Source organism: Ascaphus truei, chromosome 7 (genome assembly GCF_040206685.1).
Source record: "Ascaphus truei isolate aAscTru1 chromosome 7, aAscTru1.hap1, whole genome shotgun sequence".
NCBI lineage: Eukaryota > Metazoa > Chordata > Amphibia > Anura > Ascaphidae > Ascaphus > Ascaphus truei.
The window spans coordinates 22862383-22875854 of NC_134489.1; the positions used below are offsets into that span (position 1 = coordinate 22862383).

General features: G+C 45.7%; 1 protein-coding gene across 1 annotated transcript in view; it reads left to right on the plus strand.

Moving 5' to 3' along the window:
• Positions 1–2514: 2514 nt before the first annotated feature.
• The window catches only part of COL6A3 (collagen type VI alpha 3 chain), an 84133-nt gene continuing 73175 nt past the window's right edge, over positions 2515–13472 (plus strand). Inside the window, exon 1 of the mRNA XM_075607342.1 lies at positions 2515–2727. The gene's annotated coding sequence lies outside the window, so the exon portion shown is untranslated. The remainder of the gene's footprint in view (positions 2728–13472) is intronic.

Here is a 13472-nt window from a genome sequence, read left to right on the forward strand (position 1 = left end):
CAATGTGCATTGTAATTTTATCTTCACCCCTTCATTGGTGGAGGGTCCTGCCACCGCCGTGGCCACGGCCCCTCCGACACCAGCGATCACTTGATGGCTCTCTTGACCGTTTCCTGGTTCGGTTGATGTACGCGGTTCCCTCCCCCCCACCCGACCCCCTTCCATTTAGTTCATGGACGGATCGCTAACGTCTGAGGGCCCCCAGGATGCTGCACCATTAATGTCATGCGCTGTATGTCGATAGAGCACTGAAAGGGTTACTATAGAAATGGGCTAAATGCCCTAAAGTCCCTAAATTCACTCAATGCTGCGACTACAAATACACTTTATATTTCGCTGGCTATCTGGGGATATTTTGGGGAAAACATGCGAAATTGCAGAATCCAAGGCTCAGTTGAGCCCTTTGAGGCTATCTTTCCCCTGACCGCCCCCCTCACTCTCCCTGTGTCAGGCTGATGTTTTGCAGCTGGCTGCTGAGGCTCAGCCAGTGACTGTGCCAAAACCCTGTGGATGAAAACTGAGACCAAAGAGGGGAGGACAGGGGGAGACACGAGTGGGGGTGGGGGTGGGGGGCGGTGAATTCCAAATCTCTCATTTCCCTCTAAATGGTCTTCAGAATAATGGAGTTACCCAGAATCTGGACTTTATGACTCATGCAGATCCAGCAGCCGTTATAAAAAGCAGTGGTACCGAGCAAGGTCGTTACAGACCTTAAACCTTTGTAGTTAACCCTTTCTGTGATGCAGAGGAAAGGCAGGTCAGCCTCAATTTACATCGCGTCGCAGGCCCTTCTGGCAGTGAAGTGGTCAACACCTTCACGGAGAGGGAGAGCTTCGGCAGTGAAAGAACGTAAAAAGTCACCTGGATCCTGTTCTCAAACGATTGTTGCTATATTTAGGCTTTAGGGACAGAATATAAGAGAAGATTTTTTTTTAAATAAGTACATTTTTCTTAAAAAAACAAACAAAAAAAACCTATAAATTAAAAAGTCGTGGTACCCCACACATCTACTTGTGCATTCACTGAGCATATCCAAGGGTAACCACTGGGTACTGATTCCCAAGAACTTATTTAGCCAGTGCTGATTCTATAACACTGTGCATAAAGAAATTGCACTGATTAGTACACAGACAGAATATTGTCAGTACTGTACCATGACAATCCCCCGAAATGCAGACTGCCACAAGCCTGCACAATAAGTACATTAAATCATTGCTTCTGTAACTGTTCTGAATCTTCTATTTAAAGGTGCGGTTCTGCCTAGGTTTTTGTTCTAGGGGTCCCGCTGGCGGTCTCCAGAGCCCTTCCATTTCAGCTCCAGGGACCCAATACTTCCTGAGATACTAACCTCCGGAGGTGACCCCGGTACCATTCCCTGGGGGGGCAAACAATATGGAGATTTCATTCTGGAGCCAATAGGAAGACGCAACGTCATCCATGGCAGCGTCCTATTGATCTGAGTGCCGCGGTAGGTTTACCAGCCAGGAAGTACCGGCAGCCTCTCCTCCGGTAAGTATTCTGCGAGCCAGGCGGGCTCTGCAGAGATGAAAGTAATGAGGTTCAGCTCTGGAGACCCCCTGCTTCACACCGATTTCAACACATTTATATGTATATGCTATGAATGCTCCTTCTAAGGTGCAATCCCTTCCAAAATGAACGTTGACATCATATGGGAGATTGGCCAGTTACAGGCACCACCCGAAATGAATCCTCAAACTTCTCAATATCGTATGAGCTGCGAACAACTTGAGTTTCACGGGTTGGCCGCTATATCAGAAAAAGGAGGGGGTGCAGGGATGTGGATGGGTGCCCATCCCAAAGGTAAGAACCATGGGGGGTGAATGGAAGGAATTGCACCCTTAACACTTCCCAAATTACTGAAGCTTAACAGATGCAAAGGGCCTTATTCTGAAAGGGGGTTGGGTGGGGGGCGTTATCACACAGAAAGCGACATTGAAGTCAAGTGACAAGCGCAGAGAGCATGAGAAAAGGAGAGGGCGGCGGGTGGATAGGTGCAAGACACTGACAAGCCGAAAACAGCTTTCTGTAACATCAAGGCGATAACAGACAGGTCAACCTGGGGCAGTGCCAGAGTGGCCAACAATGTTTTCAGCACATTCACTGGAATGGGCTGGAAGGTGTTTGGGGAGTAGCACCGCTTAGTAAACATGTGCCTTTGTTTCTGTCTCCCCTGCTTCTTCTCACTCTGACAGTCACTTTCCCCCTGTCTGTACTGCTCTGTCCCTTCTCGCTCTGTCCCTTCTCTGATACATGCAGAAGATGACAGGGGAGGACAACCTGGACTTCCCCTCCTTGTTGGGAACTACAGTGTGATGCAGAAGTTGGGGAACTGTGTGAGGGTTAATACAGCAGGCAGTGACATCAGCCAGTGATGGGAGCCAGATGGGAGCAGTTTGGAAAGGGGGGAGAGGGAGGGCAGGTTTGGGAGGGGGAGAGGGAGGGCAGGTTGGGAGAAAGGGAGGGTATCTTGAGGTCTGCTTCTCATTTGGGGCAGGGATTGAGGGGGACTGCTTTCGCCTCTTTCAGTCCTGAGCTGCTACCTTCCATCGCAGCAGCTGAGCCCCTCACTGCTCTGCTTCCCCACAGGAAAGGAAGGAGACCCCCCCGCCGCCGCCTGCAGAGCACCTGAGGAGCCCTGGGAGAGGAACATGACTGGCACACACGTGGGAATCTAACGGAGTTACCTGCCATCACTTCAGTTCAGGGGTATGTAGGGGATCACTGCGCAGTTTGGGGGTCACAGTCACAGATTGGAAATTGGGGGGCATAGGCATTTTGGGAGGCAAGTGGGGAATGTTTTTCTAATGCAGAATGAACATTTTCTATTCAACCACATTTTGCTGCCAATAGCCCCCAAATGCTGCCTGCGAAGGACCCATAAGGGGTGAGACTCATGGGAATACAATTCTACCCCCAATCTGCCCGGTTTTGTAGCCAAGAGCAGTTTAGCAGCAGAAACTCAACTGCAATCGTTTCCTTTTCACTGGCAGAGGGGCCTTCAAGGCATTGACATACAGAGATATGCAGTCATTCAATGATATGCAGAACCAAGCAGTGACGTGTAGAGACATACAGTGACATGCAGAGACATACAGTGACATATAGTGACATATAGTGACATACAGTGACATGCAGAGACAGTGACATGCAGTGACATACAGTGACATGCAGTGACATGCAGTGACATGTAGAGACATACAATGACATACAGTGACATACAGTGACATACAGTGACATGCAGTGACATGCAGTGACAAGCAGAGACAAGCAGTGATAAGCAGTGACATACAGTGGCAAGCAGAAACGTGCAGAGACAAAGCAGTGACATACAGTGGCAAGCAGAGATGTGTAGAGACAAAGCAGTGACAAGCAGTGATCTGCAGAGATGTGCAGAGTGAGACATGCAGAGACATGCAGAGACAAGCAGTGATCTGCAGTGACATACAGAGACATACAATGACAAGCAGAGACGTCCAGTAACATGCAGTGATCTGCAGAGACATGCAGAGTGAGACATACAGTGACATGCAGAGTTATGAAGTGATTCCATAATATGCAATGATATGAAGTAGTGACATGCAGTGAGATGCAGAGACATACAGTGACATACAGAGACATACAATGACATACAGTGACATACAATGACATACAGTGACATACAGAGACATACAATGACAAGCAGAGACGTGCAGTGACATGTAGAGTTATGAAGTGATTCCATAATATGCAATGATATGAAGTGGTGACATGCAGTGAGATGCAGAGACAAGCAGTGACATGTAATGCAGGTTCCTGTAGCAGCATGTGGGTTAGATTCTACAAACATGGGGTGTCCACATCACCCTGCTGTGGGTGTGTCTGTGGCCAGTTAGGAAACTGGTAACATCACACGAGGCTGTGTATCAAAATGCTGCACCATATTTATCAAAGAAAAGAATCCAAATTTAAATATGCACTTTTCTTTCTGTGGTCAACCAATTGTTGTCTTTGCACTATTACTGCAGCCAGGAGTCTTGGGTGGATAATACCTTGTGCCTGGCTCAGTTAAACCAGCAAAACATGTGAAATCTTATATGGGGTTTTTTAATGAACCATTTCTGTAGTATGAGATAATAGTGGCTGTTTTTTTATTATTCAACTTTTAATGCCATTTTTAGTTTGTTTTAATATACTGAGCATCCTTTAGCAGGCTTTAGCACACTTCCCCCAGCTGTGCAAGTTCTTTGTCACACTTTCCTGTTTGTGATAATTTGTTGCCAATGTTCCCAGCAGTTTGAGCTGCAAACTGTAACAATAGTCAATGTTACCTTAGTAACATCCAGATACAGTGTAGCTGCTGAGTTATACTGGCTGAAGGATTGATTGGAACTGAAAGGCGGCCATTTAGTTAGGCACACAATCAGGATGTTTACAGATTTAAACAGGAGCCCTAAACGATTGCCAGCGTAGGTAAGCATGTAGAATGATACATTGTCACATGCTTTACATATACAAATAAGAAAGGAGGGAATGTATCATTGCTGCTTTAATAGCACTAGGACGTCCTTAGCAGGGATATATATGGTGATGAGCTATGTCCTGTGCATCTCCAGGGAGGAGGAAACATAAAGTATTTCATGCCCTCTCAGAAACTTTTAATTGAATAATTGCTCTAGCTCCCTCTTGGGAGTCCAGGCGCCAGCTGCTCACGTTACTAGCAGTTAGAGAAAAGTCACACCCCATGGCATTGGTTTAAGTATTTAACTTCTTTTCCGGCAGCCATGCATTGCACAGCAGCACATCTCAGTGGCTAATCTGAAACATGGTCTGGGGGGGGAAACATTGCTTGTGTTGCTACACATCTGACAAAGAAGGGGTTAATCACAGTGTCTGCTTTCTCTGGATCTGTCTGTGTATGAAATTCAAATGTAATGCAGCACAACCAGACTTGAATAAAATGCTTTCTTTCATTGTGAACATTTCGGTGTTACATTACACCTTCATCAGGAGTATTAAAAAAAAAATAGCATTTTATTGACGACTGGGAGTGCTGCATCACATTGGAACTCGGTAGGATTTGCAGCGGCAGTGGCTGCAGATGTGAACACATTATGTGGGACATTATACAGCAGCCACGCTGTGGCTTAGTGGTCAAGGGTGCAGCTTCTGCCTTAATTTCTTGGTCTATCTGATTATGATTTTATCAGTAGGACGACCCTGTGCTCTGGTTTTGCCCCTGAATGTAACGGGGGAGAGCGATGCACTTTTCATTATCCCTGTAGGTAGCAAATAAGCTGATATTAGGACTGATTGTAGGATGCTTATGTCACTTATGCTTTCCAGTAAAAGTTTCTGTGCTTTTTTTTCTCTGGATATAATCCAATCTCCAATGTTACTACCATCACACTAAGGGGTTTATTCTATATTCACCAAAGCATCCGATTGGGCCATTGTTACCCTGCATTCTTCATTGAAGTCAACAGGGAATTTGGGGCACAAACTGGCCTATCAGCCGCTTTGGTGGATATAGATTAAGCCCCTAGGGCACTTATGTTAGATCACAAGCTTTAATGCAAGAGCGATGGTAATTTGTCCAATGCTTTAGTGGTCTGTCCATGAAGAGGCTCAAATAACAACATTTACTACTGACACCAACTGTTGCGTTTGAAGTCTCCTTCATGGTGTATGAAACTATTATTGCTTTAATCTTTTACCCAGCCTTTGATGCTTTCTGAATGCAGAGGGTGGGAGATAACAAAATGTTTCAACTTCTACTGCAGTGGGTTTCAACCTTCTTTTGGTTAAGGGACCCTATAATTATATTGTGAAATTCTGCAGATCCCCAACCCTCTCTAATAGCGCGTCTGAGATCAGATGCATTGTAAGGAACCCCAACCCTCTCTAATAGCGCATCTGAGATCAGGTGCATTGTAAGGAACCCCAACCCTCTCTAATAGCACGTCTGAGATCAGATGCATTGTATGGAACCCCAACCCTCTCTAATAGCGCGTCTGAGATCAGGTGCATTGTAAGGAACCCCAACCCTCTCTAATAGCGCGTCTGAGATCAGGTGCATTGTAAGGTACCCCAACCGTCTCTAATAGCGCGTCTGAGATCAGATGCATTGTAAGGAACCCCAACCCTCTCTAACAGCGCGTCTGAGATCAGATGTATTGTAAGGAACCCCAACCCTCTCTAATAGCGCGTCTGAGATCAGATGCATTGTATGGAACCCCAACCCTCTCTAATAGCGCGTCTGAGATCAGGTGCATTGTAAGGAACCCCAACCCTCTCTAATAGCGCGTCTGAGATCAGGTGCATTGTAAGGTACCCCAACCGTCTCTAATAGCGCGTCTGAGATCTGATGCATTGTATGGAACCCCAACTCTCTCTAATATCGCGTCTGAGATCAGATGCATTGTGAGGTACCCCAACCCTCTCTAATAGCGCGTCTGAGATCAGATGCATTGTAAGGAGCCCCAACCCTCTCTAATAGCGCGTCTGAGATCAGATGCATTGTAAGGAACCCCAACCCTCTCTAATAGCACGTCTGTGATCAGATGCATTGTAAGGAACCCCAACCCTCTCTAATAGCGTGTCTGAGATCAGATGCATTGTAAGGAACCCCAACCCTCTCTAATAGCACGTCTGTGATCAGATGCATTGTAAGGAACCCCAACCCTCTCTAATAGCGCGTCTGAGATCAGATGCATTGTAAGGAACCCCAACCCTCTCTAATAGCACGTCTGTGATCAGATGCATTGTAAGGAACCCCAACCCTCTCTAATAGCGCGTCTGAGATCAGATGCATTGTAAGGAACCCCAACCCTCTCTAATAGCGCGTCTGTGATCAGATAGATTGTACTATCTTCTGTATTTGGTACAATTTTCAAATGACCGGAAATTTGCAGGGAACCTTTTAGGAGTGCCCGGGGAACCCAAGGACTCCTAGGAACCCCTGTTCAAAAGCACTGTTTGACTGTAACACTCGCCTGGTTAAGGGACTTTACTGGCTTTGAACGCAGGTTATTCTGTAAAACCAGTTAGCCATTAAAATGCACCCTTTTTTACCCTACAATATTTTTTTAAATATAAGATTTGTTGAGCTTTATGCAGCGATTCTCTCCGTCCCCATAATGCTGTAGCCCTCGAGAAATATGTGCTTGTATTTTTTGGTTTTATTTTTTTTTCCGGGGCGTGTATAAAATGGCCATATTTTCTCTCGCAAGACGGGGTGATTTTCACTGGCTGCTCTGGACAAGCTGCTTTTCAAGTGAGAATTTGATAAGTTAAAGCAGGTTGATTTGCTGTGATTTTGTTCTTTACACAAACCATGCCTGAATGGAACTCTGTGGAACAAGCTGCTATGAGAAGCCAGTTTGAGGGGTATAGTGGTTTATTGCTAAAGTTCTTACACCCCCTTTGTGCCACTTTCTTGTGCTCATTGCTAAAGCCAAATACTGGTAAAGTAGCACTCCAGGAAGACAACCCCTTCAGATGAGATAAATAACATATTTTAATGGACAATATACAGGGGCGCGCAAACTGGAGGGTGTGCACCCAAGGGGGGTGTGACATTTTCAGGGGGGCGGGGGCGCTTCGCTTACAGAGGCCACGCGCTCTTCCCCAAATCATTTAAATTAAATGCCAGGAGACCGCGCGAGAATTCTGTAACTTCTTACTTTGCCACCGGTCGGTGCGTCGTCATGGCAACACGACGTCACATGACCCCGCGGCGTCGTGCGCACAACTCATCTAGGACACAGGATGCGAGAGATGGACACAGCACAAAGTATTCATTTGAAGCATAAAGGGTATTAAATCAAGTTCATGACAATGTTTCGGTTCACAAGCTAACCTTCATCAGTGTTGTAACTTATCATTATAGGTGGCTCCGCATAGTTTGGCGGTAGGGCCACTTATTGTTGTTTCTTGGTACCAGATTCTGTTCTGAAATACGAATGGACCCAGCGAACATACTGATCCAGGTGTGCAGTGTGCTCCATGTGAAGCCCCTGTGTGTTAGAGGAGGCCCCTGTGTATGGCAAACAGCTGTGGCACGGTGTGGCAGGGGCTGCATCTGCACAGCTGTCCCAGTTCTGCGCAGGGTAACACTGACAGGGCGAGGAACTGCACATTTTGGGCCCCAGGTGCTAAATGGTGCTACGGTGTAAAGCACCTCACAGCCCCGTCACGTTAACGGGTGATAAGGTGGCATACGTCTTACCATGGTTTACGGCCCCTTGGGTTTCGGCAACAACTTGGGGGAAATTGGTTCCTCTTGTCTGCCGCAGAATGTATCATTACTTTCCTACATTTTCCATTACCTTCTCTGCTTGGAGACGGCTCCATGATCCCACTACTCTGCATACGTACAGTCTAGCTGAAGATTGTATGTTCCAGTCCTGCTGCAGTTTCTCTTTGATTGCTGTATATTGTATAGATGGGTGTTTGTTCTGTGACATCTCTTATGGACTTTTATGGAAAGTCACCTTACACTAAATATAAACCCAGGGATGTCTGAGTCTGTCCATATAATGTGCAGGCAGTATCTGCAGCCTATACAGGCATACCCCGCATTAACGTACGCAATGGGACCGGAGCATGTATGTAAAGCGAAAATGTACTTAAAGTGAAGAACTACCTATTCCCACTTATCGATGCATGTACTGTACTGCAATCGTTATATACGTGCTTAACTGATGTAAATAACGCATCTGTAACAGGCTCTATAGTCTCCCTGCTTGCGCACAGCTTCGGTACAGGTAGGGAGCCGGTATTGCTGTTCAGGACGTGATGACAGGCGCATGCGTGAGCTGCCGTTTGCCTATTGGGCGATATGTACTTACTCGCGAGTGTACTTAAAGTGAGTGTACTTAAAGCGGGGTATGCCTGTACTACATTTAGGTGGGGTATAAAGCCCTGTGAGAGAAGAGAGGCGGGTGGTTCAGATATAAGTATGTAAATGTTTTCTGTATATTGTGTAAATAAGACACACACACACTCTCTAACATCACTCACATTTAGGGACTATTTAACACCTCAAGTTATAAATTGCACACTACACAGGGGGAGGGATGGGCTCTAGTCACATTCCAAGAGACACTGTTTTTAAGTATACCTTTTGCTTGCTTTATTCATTGTAACATCGCCGGAAGAAGAGATCAGTGTATCTCGAAAGCTCGCACAAATAAAAGCATTTAGTTAGCCACAGAATGGTATCGTCTATTCGTTTTTGATTATTAAGCTCGGCTAACACGGTACTGATACCTCTACACATATATACAGCTCAACCCCATTATAACGCGACCCGTTACAAAGCAAATCCGCTTATAGCACGATGCAAACGTGGCTCCCAATTTCCGTATTTATGAATACTTTACAACACGATTATTGGTGTCTTAAATACTTTATTGTACAACACATACAATTGTTCATTATTTCTAGCACGATCCGCTTATAACACAATGTGATTCTTTGGACCCCAAGCACAGCGCTAAAAGGGGGTTCAGCTGTATATAATAAAAAAATATCCTATATTACATTTAAACCAGGACTGTCTAAGCCTGTCCGTGCTAATCTGGGCTACTGGAGGGAGTCTTAACATTTGGAGACATAACTTTGATATAAAGAACCAGCTTCAAGTGACCTCTGCAAAGTCACAAACCCTCTAAATTATCTTGCAAGCTTGTCCAAGAGCGCAGGTCAATTGTCTGGTAATTACTCTGCTTACATGAAGATGTGAGCTCCCCAGAGAGTAACCCCTTCTGTGCAGGTGGTTTTGCAATGAACGGAAGCTATCAAAAGTTCATAGGGGTTAAGCAGGCATTCTCAGAGTCCTCAAACCCCCACCCCCATTCCCCCCCAACAGGTCAGGTTCTCAGGATATCCCAGTTTCTTCTGCACAGGTGGCTCAATAAATCTCTGCTTCAGCACAGGTGGCTCAATCAGCCACCTGTGCTGATGCTGGAATATCCTAAAAACCTGGCCTGTTGGAGGGGCTTGAGGACTGGAATTGAGCCCCCCTGGGTTAAGCAGGAGTGCTCAACTCCAGTCCTAAAAACACCCCAACAGGTCAGCATTGAAGGATATCCCTGCTTCCGCACAGGTGGTGCAGTCTTCGACCGAGCCACTGATTGAGACACCTGTGCTGAAGCAGGGATATCCTGAAAACCTGACCTGCTGGAGGGTCTTGAGGACTGGAGTTGAGCCCCCCTGGATTAAGGGTTTCTCTCTCCTGAGGCTCAGCCCCGTGCTCCTCTCCCCGTTAGTCTCAGGAGATGGGCAGAGCTGGTCCCTCTGCTAAACTGGCAAAGGCAGAGCACAGAGCAGGCAGCAGCTTTCCATAAATGGAGACTTTTCCAGGGGCCCCGGGAAGTGCTGGCAACGGAAAGCGACACTGCAATCCCCCGTCCCAGACGCTGGGGATAACCCCTCCACTGCCAGAGCTGGTGTTGTGGGCCATTCTGGCAGCCAAGGGGTTAAAGCTGCAGTTCAGGCAATATCCTGCATGTGTGTGTTTTTAATAAATCAGTTCTGTAGTAGGAAAAAATACTTTTAGCATTTTCTGTTTTTAAAAAAACAACTTTGAAAGACCAATTTTCTTGTATTCTATTTTAACAGCCATTTGCTAAGGCACTGCCCCTTCATGTCCTGTCACAAGCCCTGGCACACCCCTTTGTCAGCCCTGCCCTCCCTCTAGCACATGTCAGTGCAGGAGTGCTCATGAATATTCATGAGCTTCCACTGAGTGACAGAAGCAGAAGAAAAACATATGCCAGCTCTAATGATGTCACCAAATTTCGCCAATCAATACATGGAGAACGAATTGACCGGCAGCTATACAGTTCTTTAGGTCATTAGAGATTGCCCACATGAAACTATTGAATTAAAAATAAAAATAAAATAAAAAAAAAAGACTGAACTGCAGCTTTAAGTGAAGGCTGCCGCCGGGTAATCGGTTATGGAGAAGTTGAAGGATTTGTACGATCACAGCACAAGGCAGCTGCAAAATTAGGGCACCTTGGCATCTCCACCCACAACTTAAAGCAGAGGTCTCAAACTCAGTCTTCAGGGGCCACCAACAGCCCAGGTTTTATGGATATCCCTGCTTCAGCACAGGTGGCTCACTGAGCCACTGATTGAGCCACCTGTGCTGAAGCAGGGATATCCATAAAACCTGGGCTGTTGGTGGCCCCTGAAGAATGAGTTTGAGACCCCTGCTTTAAAGCAAAGCGCTACTTAACTCTGTGTCAAACCACTTTGCCCTGTACTGGATCTTTGCTTCGAAGGGGGTTAGATTACATTTAATTCAGTGGAAGAGGAGACCCAGTATGAACATGGGGAGGGTGAATTGTGCTGAGGACAGTAAACTGCCTCCTGGGTGCCAGTAAGTGCTCAGTATCTGATCTATCACTTTCCTGGCTCCCCTCAAAGCCTGCACATAAATAGCACCTGTGCTGTGCTGTTTGTAGAAGCTGTAGGACCAACTCGTCCCAGCAGAGGGCAGCCTAGCCTGCCTGAAAAAGCTCAGAGTGCAGAATTGGTGTGTGATAGCACAATACTTGTAATAATAATAATAATAACGTGCGTCCCACTGAGACTCAAAGCGCTTCAGTACAGTGTGCGGTAAGAAGAATTGTACATAAGATTTTAACAGACACAGTCCATGCCCCGTAGATCTTAGTAAAGGCTTTTGACACAGTTGATCATGCTATCCTGCTTATCAAACTCCAGTGCTCTGGAATAGGGAAACATGCTTTAAACTGGTTTCAGTCCTACCTATCAGGTAGACCTCAGCATGTGTCCATCTCAGGCTCTAAATCCAACCCCCTGGATATCACCTGTGGCGTCCCGCAAGGCTCTGTTCTGGGGCCCCTACTCTTCTCAGTGTTCATTAATGATCTTCCCACAGCTTGTAAGGAAGCCTCAATACACATGTATGCAGATGACACAATCCTACATGCACACAGCCATAGCCTCTCTGACCTTCAACACATACTTCAGTCTGACTTTTTGAGACTTGAAAATTGGATTTCCCAAAACAAACTGTTTTTAAACACTGACAAGACTGTAACAATGGTATTTGGGACCAAGACTACATTTGTAAAGCTCCCAGTGACTGAGCTCCAGATCTGAACCAACACTAACACCACCCTAACCCCTGTCACTAGTTTTAAATACCTGGGCTTATGGGTTGACTCCCATTTAACATTCGGGATGCACATTGATACCCTGACATCCAAAACCTATTCCAAACTAGGGGTACTTTACAGGAACAAATCCTCCCTAAGTCTGCTGGTCAGAAAGCGTATCGCACAGCAGATGCTAATGCAAATTATAGACTAAGGGGACATAGTATACGGCTCGGCACTGCAAACCCTCCTTAGCAAACTTGACACCCTCTACAATTCAATATGCTGTTTTTTTCTCCAATGCAACTACAACACACATCACTGCGAAATGCTCAAAGAACTAGATTGGTCATCACTAGAGTCTAAGCGCAAAGTTCATCTTTCCTGTCTTGCCTTCAAATACTTTCTGGGCAAGCTACCCAGCTACCTGAACAAGCTCCTCACCCCTACCACATGCAGTACCTATCACCTGAGATCTGACTCCAAAAGACTGTTCATGGTCCCAAGGCTCAACAAAGTATCCGGCCGCTCCTCCTTCTCTTACCGTGCACCCCAAAACTGGAACCACCTACCGGAGACTCTCACATCCACCACCAGTTTAAATTCTTTCAAATCTAAGGCTCTCACATTTTAATCTGGTCTCTAACTGTTACATAAGCCTATAATATGTATTATCTCTAACTGTGCATGCAATGCCTTGTATATAATGTATACCCTGCTCATTATGTAACTGTACTTGTAACCATGTATTATTTGTCAGCATAACTCTGTGCCCAGGACATACTTGAAAACGAGAGGTAACTCTCAATGTATTACTTCCTGGTGAAATATTTGATAAATAAATAAATTACAATCTATGTTTTGGGTGCCTGAGGCACAGGGAGATAAAGTGACCTGCCCAAGGTCACAAGGAGCTGACAGCGGGATTTAAACCACGTTCCCCTGCCTGACTGTCATTGTTTGCAGAGTCAAATGCCTTGTACTCAGCGAGCCGCTCCTTCAGCTCTTCTTAGTAGAATTAATATGATGCTACAGTTGTTTTGAGAGAGAAAAGGTGACTTTTTATGTACATTAAAAAAACACTTTACGATCTTGTAAAATAAACAGGAATAGATGGCGGTTGTGAGCAGTCGTCTCATATAATAAATACTCTGGGGTGGTGCAGAATAACATTTAACGATCCTTTATTGTGGAGAGAAGCACAACGTTTCGTGGAATGACTTTTGCTACACCTCACTCTGCAATAAATCACTGTTAAATTTCCTTGTGACTTCTGCTTAGGGCTTCTGTTGTTACCTGTGCTTTTTCCTCATGCTTGTTCAGAATATCTATCAGGTT